The 16,312-nt window shown below is 40.0% G+C and overlaps 1 protein-coding gene across 3 annotated transcripts in view; it reads left to right on the top strand.

The window, feature by feature from the left end:
* The first annotated feature begins 9,678 nt into the window (after positions 1–9,678).
* LOC117754283 (NEDD4-like E3 ubiquitin-protein ligase WWP1) overlaps positions 9,679–16,312 on the top strand; it is a 30,070-nt gene continuing 23,436 nt past the window's right edge. For 2 of the 3 annotated variants that reach the window (XM_034573122.1, XM_034573120.1), the window contains exon 1: positions 9,680–9,901. The gene's annotated coding sequence lies outside the window, so the exon portion shown is untranslated. Of the gene's footprint in view, positions 9,902–16,312 lie in introns of all 3 variants that reach the window. The other variant, XM_034573121.1, reaches the window with a different exon arrangement.

Below are 16,312 nucleotides of genomic sequence, written 5' to 3'. Positions count from 1 at the left end.
TCTGTTACCAAAGGAAAATTATGAAATATTAAAATGGTTTTCCAGGACAACACAAGATTTTACAGGACATATCTCTTTTTCTCAAAATTTTCTTCCATGAGTGGAAAAATGGTCAACTGATTTCAAGTTTTTCCAGGAATCATGGGAACTCTTAACTTCCGCAGGATCCATGTTTTTTTTTTAGGTCAGCGGCTGTGTCTACATGGTGAGTATGTCTTGAAACTTTGTGTTAGGGGCTGGAGTTTAACAATCTAAAATGAAGTCATTGCATACTCCCTTTAATGAGATCTGATACAATAACACAATATATGGCATTGTAAACAACTCTTGGGTCAGCAGCTTTATGACATGCTCAACTAAACCGAACATTACAGTTTCACAAAGTATTTATTGCATAGATATGGGGTCAGATTGTGTGTAATGGTGCATGTAATTATGTCTAAATGTCCACCATATGTTGGCTACAGATGACTTGATGTTTGTTTTTAGGATAAAATAAGGCTTGTAAAAATACTTTTAAGTAGTTTAATTTATTTGAAGTACTTTATTTGATTTCTGTCATCATAACTCTGTATTACATGTTGGGCATTCAGAAAACTGTGTATTGTGAATGAAACAAATACAGCATACTGAATTCTCTATATGGGATGGCAAGATTTAAAGAATATATATATGTATTTAAATTTATATCCATTTTGTATAATGGCAAAGATATTTGTAATTTACCTGGTGTCTCTGACAACTTTATCGTGATAAAGAGGACTTGACATATGTTTGTTTTTGAAGAGAAAGAACACACATAAAAATGTTTTATAAGTTCTAATAATTTCTCTGGACCCTCATAATCGTTGTTTTCCTGGAAAAGATAACAGATAAAGTTACACAATAGTGGGCAACTACACCTAGAAAATATTGCAGGTATGTGGGAATTAAAAGCATTTAGAGAGGTGCACTTTGGCGTCCTCTACTGGTCTATACAAACACACACACACACACACACACACACACACACACACACACACACACACACACACACACACACACACACACACACACACACACACACACACACACACACACACCGATCATGGATCAGTCAAATTGATGAAGATGGGCTATTATCACAAACTGTTTCCTAAAACTTTCTGAATTATTATCACTTGAGCTGCTGGTAGCTGTGTGTGATGTGTGTCCTGACTGATTCCCTGCTGGAAGAAGTTTTCCTTTAGGGATTTCTCAAAAGAAAGACCGACACAAAGGTTATAGTAAGATAAGTTTGGGAAACAAAGCTGTTTGTTTAGCTTTGGGTAAGGAGATTACTGTTAGGATTACTGTTAGGATTATAATAGACCCTTTTACAATGTTATCCATGTTATCAATTACAACTGTGCTTTACTGCAATTACATTACAAGTAAAATAAAAAAAGACATGGAGAAGGGAGCTTAGGTTAGGGTTTTTTTATTGTGTCGTTCATTCATTAATCATTTTCTGTTGTTTTTTTTCACTTCTCTCAGTTCAGAAACGTCCCACCTGGCCTTGTGTGTGATTATGTGCTTTTTACTAGTTGCTCTTGTCCATATATCCTCCCCCTCCCTAGTGCATTTAGTCTGTGTTCCCTTCTGTCAGTGCCACTTTGTCTTTGTCAAGTGTTTCTGATCTTTTTTTTATATTCTCTGCAAGCTTTCTCATCTCATCTTAGTCTTCTCCCTGCCAGATTTGTCTCTATTTCCTCTCCCTGTTTTTGTCATTAAGCTCCCGTCTGAGTTGTTTGCCTCTGGTTTCTCCCGTCGATACAGTAGAAACAATTATTTGCTAGTTGCACTCTGAGCTCTGAGGGAGGCAGATTCGTCTCCATGACAAACTGACCTCAATCTGCACGGGGGTGAGGATGATGGCAAACACCTAAACAAACTTCCATCAGCAGCCACCTGACTGACTATCTCCGGTAGCTAGTAGCCCACCTGGAGTCTGTCATCACCTCTCCTCCAGCTACAGCGCCGGCCTATGATGCAGATCCTGTCACCACTCCGCAACCAGTCCCAGCTCCACTTCCCACATCTGCCTCTCCTGATCTGAAGAGTTTCCCAGGGAGTTCCTGTCCTTCCTGGAACAGTGCAGGGGAATGATCCAGACTGAGAATTCAAATGTTGCCTACATTATTATTGGGCTACAGCTAAATGGGCCAGGAATTCTCCGATCTGCGTTTAAGGTCGTTGTCATGTTCATATAATCATAACATGGTCTGATACGTGTTTACAGAGGAGAGAGACGTCATCTCAACCTGCATCTCCCAAGCACTGATTTAATAACAAAAGAAAAATCCCTACACTGATTTAAAATAATTCATTTATTTTCACAATGAATAAATGCATGACCCTTCATCCCTTAGCCACGTACCTGCAGCTCCAACTCTCAAACATAAAGTTTAGCTTGTTTCTGTTTTGTTTTTTGGGGTTAACTGCAGTCCAACGTGGACATACTCTTGTGTCTCACATAGAAAAATGCAAATAAATTGTACTAATGGGCAGGTGGAAACTTTCTGCTATTGTGTTGGCTCAGCAATATTTTAGAATTAGACCAATCAGACAGTCCTGTGAGTAACTGTTGACCAATCTGTAATATTGCATACCGCAGGGTAGCATGGAATGCAAAGATGAAAAGAACATGTCAGATAGTAGATTCTTATCTAGACCCTTTGCTTGTGTCTGTTATTCAAACATTAAAGTTGCATGACTCAGTGCTAAACTCTCGGTCCTCCTGTGTCTTTGGATTCCTTCAAACCCGACATGTGAATGTTATTAAACAGATAAAATCTAAAGCATCAAAGACAGAAGAAAATCCCCAACATTAACATCCTCAATCCCAGCATGAGCGCCTGCAGCCACTGACGGAGGCCTGGATTGTAACTCCTTCTCAACTAAATTGATTCTAAGGTAAGCAGAGACCTTATCAAAATTCCCCCAACATTTTATAGTTTTGCATCTCCTGCTTTTCAGTGCCAGTGGTTTTAAGTTTTGTGGGTGGCGCCCTTTAACAGAGCCAAACACAGACAATGTTTTAATTGTTCATAACTGAAAATAACTACTAAAACATAGCTTTATGTGTTATGTTCTGCCGATAGGCAAAAGAACTTTTATTTTTGTGTAATTCCCCCAAAGGGGGAAGGCATGTGGTGGCAGTCCTAGAAAAACCAAATGGAAGCTACAGGGCTGAGGGACGGATGTGGCCCTTTCTCCTTCCTGGCCTCTGTACTTGACCTTAACTTTTTTGAAAATTTCAATTGATGTTGAAAAAAGAAAGTGGTGAGTCTGTATTTTATGGGCGTCTTAGCTTGTGTGTGTGTGTGTGTGTGTGTGTGTGTGTGTGTGTGTGTGTGTGTGTGTGTGTGTGTGTGTGTGTGTGTGTGTGTGTGTGTGTGTGTGTGTGTGTGTGAGTGTGTGTGAGTGTGTGTGTGTGTGAGTGTGTGAGTGCTTGTCTTCCTATAGTTTTGAGGGTCAATACCATTATTGTGAGGATATTTTTGGTGGTCCTCACAAATTCAAAGGGTTGTTTTAGGGTTAAGACTTGGTTTTAGGTTTAGGGTTAGAAATTGGTTTAGTTTAGTGTTAGGCTAAGGGGCTAGGGAATACATTATGTCCATGAGCGTCCTCACAACTATAGAAGGACAAGTAGGGTTAGGTTAAGTGTGTGTGTGTGTGTGCCTCTAGAAATGTCTGTATGAAATGTTCTCTAAAGTACTTTTGCAATAACCTGTGCACTTTTCCGAAGTCGTCTGTAAATGGTAGACGAGGAAATTCTATTGATAGTAAAGTCTATCTTGTGATTTATTTCAAAGCAATAATTTAGGGCACTGAAGAGGAAACCCAAACACTCTGTAATCTATTTTGGTTCCTTCGTTGTGAAAGTTTGAAAGTCCATTTGAAAAACCATGTCCATAGACAAAGTCTTGTTTATACTGAGGAGTATCAATCAGACTGCTGTAATGGGATATCCAGGAAAAGCAAAACGGATTCCCAGCAGCCTATATGTGTGCTCACTTTTCAATGGTTCCATTGAAAAGCAAGTTGAAAAAAGATGGCAAGAAGAAGACTGACTCAAAAAATAGAAAAGGAAACATACCCTATTTGAAGCAGATTTAAAAAATGTTCTGTTGTGGCAACGGGGAGATAAGGCTGCGTCTGCTGCATCGCCACCGACCAAGTCCGACCACACCTGTCTCCACGCCATTATTACTTCATACGCCTGTCCTACTATGAAGGCAACAGTGGGATGACCAGACTGTTACAGAGCCAGCTTTTTAATTCCCTTTCTCTATTGTGCTAGTGTCCCCCTCACCTCCCTTGTCTTTCTTGTCCCCTATCTGTACGCTAGTCCTGTCTCTGCTCTCATCTCCAGCCTGCCAGTTTGAACGTCACCAATCACTTTCACCATGGCTCATAAAAACTTGTCCTTGTCTTATTCTGTGCTTTCTGTGTTGCCTTGGTTCCAGGCGGTGTGAAAATAACGACACAAACACAGTCAGCTGAAAGATCACGTCCTGGCCCCAAGCTAAGAGGGGGCTACTTGAGAACAGCTGATTACATTAGTCCACAGCAACACCCCATTAGGGCTGATGGCAAACTGCACTGACACACATGAAGAAGTTCAAGATGCCACACAGGCACTGAAGCAGAATCGGAAAGTAATCACACCCTCTCAGCAGCCAACTCATGGAGTCAGGAGAATACAAATTGTTGTCAGCATTCAAACTTCCAGTCTCAGGCCAGACAGTCAACTTTTTTTCCACTTAGGGGCAACTGAGTCACTTGGTGGTAGCGTAAAAGAATGGCACACACTTGCCCTAAAGATTCAATCTTTCCTTCTTATTTTGATCATCGCTGCATCGTGGATCTACTGGGCATTGGCATCATCTTATTATACACACATCAGAGAATTCAGGGCAAAAGAAGACATGAATTAAACACTGTACATATACAAGCAAATAGCAAAATACAGTCTACGTGTATTATGGGTGTATATTTGTTATTGGCAGCTAGTAAACACAGCACGTGTAAGGGACAGAACTGCTGAGGAGCTCAAAGCTACATGCAGGGAGAGTTCAGTACAAACCTCAAGCTGACTTCCACTGCACCACACACATCTCACATGATGCAGACACGCACTATGAGAAAGCATGGCTTTGTAACACAAGCTGACTGGAAAATGGCTTTACTGGAAATATGATATGAGCGCCACCATTATCAGAATCACAAATATTCTTAAACGATTCGCTCATATCCACAAGGTCTCGCTACCCGAGAGCAGTACGGCACAAGGGGTTTGCCAAAAGGAGTCGACATCTACAAAACAGCACAGATACACACATCAGTATTCACAGTTAACTGAGGTCTCAGAAGTGTGACTGGCCTGCTGAGCCTGTAGTGATCACATAAAAAGTCTGTCTGTAGGGCATGTAAATACCAGTATCTAATACCTAATACTCATACTAATACTTGAAACAACTGAAGGTATTTCAGTGGTGTATAACTTCACTTAAATTTTATTTGCAAATGCTTAATCGCGACATGCATTTTGTCAAGGGACTGTACAATGTAAGGTTGAGACCTTATAATATAATAGAGAGAAATCCATCTGTTTCAATGAGCAAATACTATCTGCTATCAGCAAAAGAGAGACGGTGGCCAGCCAGAGGAGCTGAGATTTGTATACAAGGTCTGCAAGTGGTGAATGAAACAGTTTGTGCTCAAACACCAAATGTTCCTCTCATTTTCTTCACTGTCCCTTCCTTTTCATTCTGTCCTGTCCTGTCCTGTCCTGTCCTGTCCTGTCCTTTCCTTTACTGTCCTCTCCTGTCCTCTCCTGTCCTGTCCTTTCCTTTCCTTTCCTTTCCTTTCCTTTCCTTTCCTTTCCTTTCCTTTCCTTTCCTTTCCTTTCGGGTAATTTCCTGTCTTTTCCTTTCCTGTCCTGCATGTCCTGTCCTTTCCTTTCCTTTCCTTTCCTATACTGTCCTGCCCTGTCCTTTACTTTTCTTTCCTTTCCTGTCCTGTCCTCTCTTCTCCTCTCTTCTCCTCCCCTCTCCTTTCCTTTCCTTTCCTTTGCCATCTGTTCACATGGACAGTCTTACTTGGGAAAGTCTACAAATAAAGCCACTCTTTCACAAGCCTTGATTTCTGCGTCAGAAAAATGTATTCATTCCTTGATTGACCCTAAGGAACCATTGAGCAGCAGGTTCATTTCTATTCATCAACACTCATGAGATATTTTGCAGTGACCATGTATGCAAGAATGTGTATGTGTAGGTGGATGGGATACGAGCCTGCTCCACATGCCTCACATTCCCAGGTGGACTTTGACTTATAGAGGGAACATCGGCTGCAGGTGTGCATGCAAAGGTTTTATAGATCAAAACAGTTTGTTGGTGTACAGCATTTTTATCGTTTGTGCACATGCACAGTTTAATATGGTTCCTGCACACTGTTGTATAAATGAGACACCTGGACTGAAGACTGATTCATGGACCACAACAACTTGTACAATACAAAATAACCCTTATGGCCAGTCCTTAATTTGTATATTGTGGGAGATGTAAAGTGATGTTGATATATTCATTTATTTATCTCCCGTTCAGTGTTTTTTAATTAGCTATTTAATTAGTTGAGTTGTGAGAGTAGTGGGTAAGAACATGCATTGTCTAGCAAATCCCTGAAGGAGTGACTGATATAGTGTTATTATAGAGTATAATTTGTATATTGCATTATCATTTATTTTTTGAAACATCCTTTGTGTAATTGTTGCTATGTCAGCTCTGCTGTCTTGACCCTTGCCGTGCTCACCCCTTATCACCAAAAGGACTATTATGGAAATAAGCCTCTGGGCTTTATTGTGTTATCCTGTGTTTTCCTTTTCTAAATGCACTAAATGCCTTGGCAATGCTTGTGTTTTGGTTGAATGAAATTGTCAAATAAAATCAGTCAGTCAAGGGCCGTTCCAGATCCTCCTGACCACAGCATGGAAGAGCCAGGGAGAGTGATGGGGATCCACGCCAGCCACTGTACGAAGGCAGCAGGAAATCCAAGTCAGTAGGAGAGCTCTGAGGAGAATCTGAGCAGTCGAGGGTCAGACTAAACCCATCCTGAGAGAGCGTCAACTGCTGCTTTACAAACCCACTGTTAGCTCCACCTTTATCACAGTGAATCCCATTACAGTCTGCAGAAAGACCAGGGATAAAAGAAGTGGACAGAGTTTCCTGTCTCCTCATCTCCTTAAGCTTTGACTTACCAGATTTCTCCAGTGCCCTTTCTGTTAAGTTGACCTTAAGAAGGTTTCCAAGAGGTCTAGCTACCTCTCGCCACTCGCCTCCTCACTGACCCTATGATTGCGATGATGTTTTCACACTCAGGTAAACAATGTTCTGCAAGACAGGCTGAACCAGTTCATATTTATTTACCTACACAATATCCTGATATTCTCTCCAGATCTAAAGACAAGTGCAGTGCTTCCTCAACAACCAGCTCTTTGTCAAAGCTGAGAAATGCAACTTCCATGCCTCCACTGTCACGATTGCCTTAACCAGGTACCCTGCCTTGTTCTCATCTTTTAATACACTCTTTTTGATAATAATTTTAGAAGGATATGGAAAAGTTAAGACATCTGGTTCGAGTAGAAATCAGTAGTTCAGGTGATTAGACATAACAAGAAAAGTGTGCAAATCTCAAACCTCAGAGAGAGACACATAGGGGGGGGGGGGATCCCTCTCCCAGGACAGACAGAAGTGCAATAGATGCTGGGAGTAGCAGAACAAGTCAATAAAATAATAATATTGATAACATTGATGAGAAAAGACAGCGTCAAACATAAATGAAGAGGTGTATCAATGTTTAAAGTATATGTAAATAAGAAAATGTCCGACAGAGATGAAGGAAGCAATATGGTTTTATTCATAATCGATTATCAGCTGCCGCCTTGCTGGAAGACACAAAACACACAATGGCCCAGGTTATACTACGGAAAGTTGTACCTTAAAAACTTCTATTCAATATGCCGGACCATAACATCAGCCTCCACGGCGGAGTAAAAGAGAAGTTAGTGCCCATGAGTGAAACTGAATGAAGTTCGAAATGCAAAAAGGCCTCTGTGTAGAATGCCCCTTTTTATAAAGTGTAGTGCAGTCTTATTATTTTATTCTAGAAAATATAGTCTTCCTTTAGTGAGGAAATTAATAGTTTAACCAGAGGGATCTTGAGGAGGAAACCTTTGTCATTATTTCATAACAATGAAAGCAAAAACCATGTGTAAAAAGTCAGCTGATAAGCACACTTTTGAGCATAAGATATTATTAGTTTTCTTTCTTTCTTAAAAGGTCGTAAAAGGCCACATCGAGCAGATCCTTGCTTCTCTCCATTTGCTCCCTGTCCGTTTGAGAATTGATTTTAAGATTTAACTGATCACTCTTTAAAGCATGCTGGGCTCTGGCCCCAAGCTACATCACAGAATTGTTGACCCCTTATGTGCCTGCACGCAGCCTTAGATCCTTAGGTGCAGTCCTGCTGGCTGTTCCAACGTCGAGGTTGAAAACTAAAGGTGACCTTGCTTTTGCCATCAGGGCCCCTCGGCTTTGGAACGGCCTTCCTGAGGAGATAAGGCTCGCAGAGTCAGTGACTTTTAAATCACTTCTTAAACCCATTTTAATAGACTTGCTTTCATGTGATGTCGTGTTTTCACAGTTTTTATTGCTTTCTTTTCACCTTTTATTTGACTTGTTTATCATTTGTATTATCGTATTATAATGTGTTCAAGTTTTCATGTGACATAGCTCCATATTTATTCATTTAATTTGAATGCTACTTTGTTTCCGAACACCTAAACGTGGCTGTCTGGCCTACTTGTCACATTGCATCCTGCTGATTATCATTATGGCTCTTCTATTTTATTTTCATTTATTTGTTTATTTGACAGGGACAATGCTCATTAATCATTAATCCGAGTTTTCATCTGTTGTCCCTGGCCAGTTTTTAAAATGGCAACCTAAAATTAAAATAAAGTTATAGTTATAGTCAACACATACAAGCAATATATACAGACTAGTATTCAGACAGGTACAATGGATAACAATAAGTAACAACACAACATATGAGACAAAGCACAGCAAGTAAAAAACCAACAAAGACAAACTGCAGGCAGTCAGCAAAAGTCAGTAGGCAGTCAGTCGTCTAATGTGCACATATCTGATAATCAACAAGCCAGTGAAAGAACGATAACTATTTACGTCTCTTATCTGCATTGGCACTAGATTGCATTCTTTAGATATTCACTTTTCTTACTTTGCTGTCAAAGCACAAAAACACCGATTTTAAAAAGTGCTAAGATAAATAAAGTTTGTTATTAATATTATTTCTTTCTTCCTTGTGACCCTTCAGATGTCCTTTGAGACCCCCTGGGCTCCTGAGCACTCCGGTTGGGAACCACTGCAATATGCTGCAGGAGAAGCTGAAACAGTGAACTGGTGAATCGTGAGAGTTAAAAACAAGTCTTGAGATTACAGAAAAACATTCAAACTAAAACATGAATCACTAATGATGGAGGCTCAGTGTCCTAGTTTACACACTTGTAATTAAGTACTCCCATTGTCAGACTGTGTTGTTTCTGATGCTTTGCAGGAACAACGCGACACTCATAGATGTCCAGTGTTGACTGGGGCTGACTCGTGTCCCGTGTTATTACACAGCAGTATTTGGGGTGGCGCGCCTGTCGCCCGACTGTTCGCCGGTCGGAGGCTTCTGCTCAGAGATGGCAAGAGACCCGTAGCGGACTGTGGGGCCTGTCTGGTTGGGTATTTTACCGACAACCGTCGCGTTAGAGAGCCGCGGAGACACGCACAGTGGGCAGGACGCGGGGCCACGGGTAAGCGAACACACCGCCGCTCGCCTGGCTCAAACAAGCAACTTCCTCTTGGTGTCAGAAAGAAGTGATGCCAAGTCTGAGTTAACGTGAACCAAACTGACTGGCTCCGTGATGGCGGACAATTAGCACGGCTGCTAAGTAGCTAAGTCAGTTAGCACGTCGGCTAGCTGGCAGCAGTCGGATAATAGCTACGTTTGGGACGTTAGCTTGCTAAACTAGCCGTGTCTGTTGTGTTGCTAAAGATTCAACCAGCACATTGTGTTGTTTAATTTGTGTTACGACGCTGTTATCTGGTTAGCCATCTGGATATCGTAACGTCAGCTGGGACAGTCAGCTAGCGTTAAGCTAGGTACTCCAACAAACAACAGTAAACGGTTATTTTGCTCTGTAGCTAGCTGGTAGTTTATTGATGGCTCAGCTAGCTGACTTCAGCTTTAGGTGCTGGCTGGTGTCAGTACATGGCTACATGCAGTTAGCCTGCCTCATCTGACGGATGCTGCACGTATGCAAACACAAGTTTACAAAACACTGGCCAAGATTCTATACGTTTACCACACGGAGGCTGGTAGTTAGTTTATGAGCTAACATTAGCAAGTCGGTGGATTATCCAAAGTTAGCCAGTGTGCGTTAATCAAGCCAGAGTTAGTGTGTTTATGATCAGTGTTAGCGTTTGAAATGACATGCTTTTGTAAGCTAGGGATAGTTTGAAAGTGTAGACAGTCTACTCCCTTATTACTGAATTACCCATGGTGTTGTTTACCGGATTTTGACATGTGAAGAGAAAAAAACATTGGGACATCTTCTAACTTTTAGAGGCGTTGACATTTTGTTTCTGGTGTTTGTGCACAATACCTGAGATAAGACAAAGGTAAACATAGGCCTGTTAAGAGGCTGGCATGCTGCTATTTAATACAGCATTGCTACAACATATCAGTAGCGCCCTTTCTATAAATATTGGACAGGAACAATGTAACACTTGCACTGTAAGAGTCCCACACAGGCAGGGGTAACCCAGTAAAGATGGACTTAAACTGGGCTCAGATTACAGGAGTTTTAAAATTCCAGGCCGGTTTTCTATCACACACTAGAGGGGAATCTTCGCAGTTATTCCTCCCTCTAATCACAAACATGCACACTCTACAAGAGTTGAAAATAATGGCACAACACACACTACAGGATGTTGTTAAGCTCATCACTCCAGTCCAGTAGTGACGCACCTCCTCATGTCACAGCTCTGACATGATCTGAAGGTGCAAACAAAACTGACACAATGGTAACTGGCTCAGTGCGACTCCTTGCTCGGTTGCAGTGATATAAATCAAAAGCAGAAAATAACAAGTATGAATGAGAAAATGGTTGGTGTGACGTGGTCAACATGGCCTGTCTTATTTTTTCGGCGAGAACTGGAGGGGAGATTTTAATTGGCAGTTTAATATGTGTAGACAAACATCTCGACAAGCCTTTCCTGTAACTCAGCTGTCCACCACACTTACAGTAGTTTGTTTTGTGGTCCCTGTTTCAAAAGCTTGGTTCCACTCTGAAACTACTGACGTAATCATCCCAATTTGAAATCATAAATCTCAAACATTTTTGATAATTATCAGGGCGGCCCCTATGATTCTGTGGGCGGTTCACACCCAAGAACGGCTCTGTAACCCTTCACACTACCAGATCATTTGGGTTGAACATCAGTAGCGACCAAGGATCCTCTTTTGATTCTCACGGCGACCTAGTCAAGGTTAAATCAGCCTGAAATTCCTGCAGTCTGAGCCCAGCTTCAGTCAACACCTGATGGGAATCACTTTCAATAAAGGTTAGGGCCAGGCTGTCTCCATTCAACTTTTGTGGATATGTGAAACAAAATGTTCAAACTGTTATTTCAGTGGCTGAGGAGGGTTTCTGTACACTCCTCGCTATTGTATTTTAGGACCATTAGTTAGCTTCCTGGTTGTCATAGTGTAGCCACACTGGTAGGTAGATGCAAACAAGAAGATTTCACTTAAGAAACAACCCTTGCTGGATGGCTCTTAAATATTCTTGCTTTCAAGTTTTGAAAGCAAAGAGTTATAGCCTGCATCCATTGTGTGAAACTTGTGTCATGCCAACATAAGGAATAGTAATGTGAATCAAAAACCTAGGTGGAGAGCTCGGTGACAAACTGACACTTTCCCTTTATGTAGAGACATTTAAAGGCACAATCGCTGTCTCTTTACTGAGGCTAAACTGTGCAGTAATGGGAAATTTGCTGCAGTGAAACTCTATGTGGGCTAGATGGACTGATGAAAACCTCCTGACGCCTGCTATTATAACATTTATTGAGACTATGACTTGTTTTTTGTTAGTTTTTTCCCTATTTTATGGATGTGTTGTGTATGCTTGAAAAGGGATTTCAATCCTGTTCATGTAAGCGTTGACATGGCCTCCTACACTGTATTTCAAAGTGGGGAACCCTAATACTATGTGTGTAGGCCTGGTTGTGCGTGTTGGTGTGTAAATTGTTAAATATGTGGAAACTTGAGGACCTTAATAATATTTAGAGCAGTGTTGTTATGATACACACTTCTGACTGAGATATCTTTATACGATACTGAAACAATGCCATGGAAAATACCTAAATATCAGGAAAAATAGATGACAGAATCTGGAAGTGAGACACCCTGTTATCTTTAAATATAATTTTTGAAAATATAACATAACTAAATAGAAAATTAATAGTATTAGAGGCAATGCTAATGTATTTTTGAACTATGCATGATGTCATTTGTCATTTTCTAAATTCAATGTGACTTCCTCATGACATCACTTATCATATGATATCAAATAATGGAGAATAATCATCTGATCAATGCAAGCTTTAGATTTTCTCTTTAGCCCTCTTATTTTTGAGATATCCTTTTGAACCATATTTTTCTTCACCTTGACCTTTTCCTATCTTAGTTTAGGTACCATAGACTTTATAAAAAAAGATGGACAAAGCTTCTATGACGTCACCCACAGGTTTCCTAAGTGCAGTTTTGAAGTTCAAAGTAGGCACCTCAATTTCTGCCTATTTGAAATATGGGCAAAGAGGTGGAGCGTAGCTGAGCCTGGCCAAATGAATACTGGTTACGCAAACAAACCCACCTAGCTTGACGCTACTTTGCTAACTAAGGCTAAGAAGTATGGCTAATTGCTACGCTGTGTTGCTAATCAGCTAGCAATGTGAATTACAGTATACACAAGACGTCTTCGGATGTTACAACGTCCCACAGAAATTATGTCTCACAGGGGCCTGAACGAGCAGTCAGTGTGCAGATCTAGTTTCTCATTGAATGTCCTGCATAGGTTTTAAAGAATTGTCCAAAAAATCCTCACGTTTGGTCCATTGAACAATTTGATACGTTAACAAATTCTTGTTTTTCTATGAAGTACATTTAGTCTAAACTATTTTATATATCAAACTATTGATTACTACTCCACAAGAAACAGTTTATTTAAATTTAAATCAAATCTTGATTTCATAAAACTATTAAAATTATTAAAGGTATAACTTTGATTGAATTGAGCTGTCTAACAGTTTTATAATCATAACAACCCAGTGCTTCATTTTTCTTCTTTGCCACTGGAGACAGCACATGGTCGTCACATCGGTGTCCTTCAGGCTCATCCGCCCCTAATAAAAATAAGAAATAAGAAACATAAAATCATGATATAATTGCAGAGTAACTGGCTGTTACTTATGAAAGAAGTTTTTGTGTTTTGGTTCTGTAGATGCTCAACTGTGTATTTGAATGTGGTTTTAGATTTAACTGTATTTTCAAAACAGTGAATATACAGTGTACAGTTCATCCGCATTAAAATTATTGTTTTTAAAAGAATATTTAACCAAAAGCTTACTGATACCATAGACTTGAAATTTAACCCTACATTTTCGCACAATATGTGGAGGAAAATTGTAGCCATTCTTACTCTTTGATAAAGGCTCTTTGCACCACAAGCAACAAAATGAGAAAGTTGGAAGAAAATGTTTTTATATAACTTAATTGATAAAATCATAATTTAGCCTTTTGCATTAGGGGAACGTTCACTGGTGTGTCAGTTAATTCACATTGTCAGTGACAACACAGAGCAAGCAGAGCAATTATTTATTTTTAACGATTAATCTTGCGATTCTTTTTTCGATTCATAAAACGATACATTTTTATTTCTTGATTAATATAATAATGAATTCATCAAAAACAAAATTTCCTCAAGCAAAGGTCCGAAATATCATAATTTCGAACATGCGTTATGATTCAGTGCCAAATATTTGTTGTATCTATTTCTGTATGAAGTCAAATACTGACTGTCAAGTACAATTCAATAATATTTCAACAATGATTATTAATTTTCACATTGAACTGGAGGTAGTATAATAATAAAATAATAAAGTAAATGTTCTTTTCTCGTTTCAAGTAAAATTATGTTTGCATTTAAAAACTATATAAAGAGCTTTTGAAAAAGGCATCTTAAAATAAAGTGCTTAATTTTAAAAGAAAAAAAAGATGTAGTTTTAGTTCAAGGCCATGTAGGGAGACTTCCAGTGCCTTGTTACGACACAAAACCCAGGAAGCTCAATCGAGTCACTCAAGCATGACGTTTCTGACTTAGAGGAACCATAACAAAACGCGCGAGTGTTTTTTTCCCAGTGTTTTTGGGTTGGTAGACATGCCAGATACCCACATTAACGTGTAGAAGCACTAACAAAGTGGAATTTTAAAGAACGGCGTCTGGGTCCGGTTCCAGACCGCGGTCTGCCTATTGGTGACCTATGATGATCAAGGGCAATTTTTTCCGCTTCAGCTTGCTCTTTGGGTGAATCCACGCGTTGACTTGGCGCAGCCACCCTCCATTCGACGTGTCGACATACGTTACGCAAATCTACATATTTACTTAAGCGATGATGTAGATGCGTCGCTCCAGTCCTAGTCATGTTAGCTGCCAATTGTGCAATAAAGGTGTTGTGTGGTGAAAAAAAGTGTCTGTGGTCAGAAATTTCTCCCCTAATGTGTAGACTATTACTATATTTCAGCGTGGATGTACAATTACAGTCATTATTTTACCAGCATTAGAACATTTTATAATAATGGAAAGGTTTCAGAGCATCCCAGTAACCATAATAACGGCATTGGAAGAGAGTGAGCAGCTGTGCTGGTGTATCTTGTCTGTTGATATGCTGTCCGTGTCCGTGCCGTGACACTATCAGTTAGAAAGTAGTTATTTTACTTGATGGACATAGCAGCTATACATACAGTGAGAAACTGAGTGGACTGAGATCAGTTTCTGTCTATAGCTGCTTTCAGACATGCACTGAACTGAGTTTCTCTGGAGGATGTGGATCTGCGAATTCTGTAAACAAAAACGTGATCTCTGCAGCGGAATTAATACTTTACGTACTGCCTCCTGTATGCTGCCTCTGTAGATTTGTGTTGTGAATGCGTCTGACTGGAGAATCTGAAAATACATTATTCCCATGTGAAAGGCAAACTCCAGAGAAAGTCCGGACCCCATTTTGTGGTCATTCTCTGGAGAAAGCAAACCACAGTAACATTGCTGTTAACATCACACAGTCTAACGTTAGCTGTAACATTAACAGCAAGTTTTTATTATATTGGAAAGAATCCCTGCTGCAGCTGTGGCTGCTGTGGTCAGATGCTGGCGGTTCAGGGTCCAGGTCTGCTGTTTGATTTCTTGATGTAAAAAATCCACCAGCAGTACAAGCATACCAGCAGTGTCTTTTGTGTGTCCATCTTAAAATGAATTTACATCCTCCTCTATCCCATTTACAATATATAGCAACTTTGGGACGAAGGGTGAGCTCAAGCCTATCAGGCACTCCCTCCATGCCTGCTGGGAGTGGAAGCACTGTCATTCACAAAGTACTAAAACTCTTTAATAGTTTTGATATACTGTGCAGCACAACTATATGAGTGCAGTTTTTAAGGTCTGTCAACAACCTCCTTTCGAAAATGCTTTTGGCACATGCACCACAAATATGAAACGCATTTTCTGGCAGTAAGATGGTTGCTACCTGTTTTGTAAGCAAATACACCACTATACCACCAGTGCTGATCTTTCTTACTACAGGCAGGGAAAAAAAGTAAAACAGGAACAGACCTGATATACACGGTTAAACAGTGTTTCCTCTCAGTTGACTGCTTTTTTTATGGCTTCTGTTGCAATTTTAAATGCCAGCAAAATAAAGTAGGGATTGAGCTGTCACATAAATTAAACAGGCAAGAAATTTAAGTAAAATATATCGTTTTTGTGTCTTGGGTGATAGACCACCTGTTAAATATTATTGTGCAACTTACTTTTTTTTACTCAAGAGTGCATTTTTATAACCTTTTTGACTTGTGGCAATTGAATTTCTCCTCCAGGAAAATAAATTGT

This window comes from Hippoglossus hippoglossus, chromosome 20 (genome assembly GCF_009819705.1).
Source record: "Hippoglossus hippoglossus isolate fHipHip1 chromosome 20, fHipHip1.pri, whole genome shotgun sequence".
Classification (NCBI taxonomy): domain Eukaryota; kingdom Metazoa; phylum Chordata; class Actinopteri; order Pleuronectiformes; family Pleuronectidae; genus Hippoglossus; species Hippoglossus hippoglossus.
Note: the sequence above shows the minus strand (reverse complement) of the source record. Positions and strands in the feature narration are given on the sequence as shown.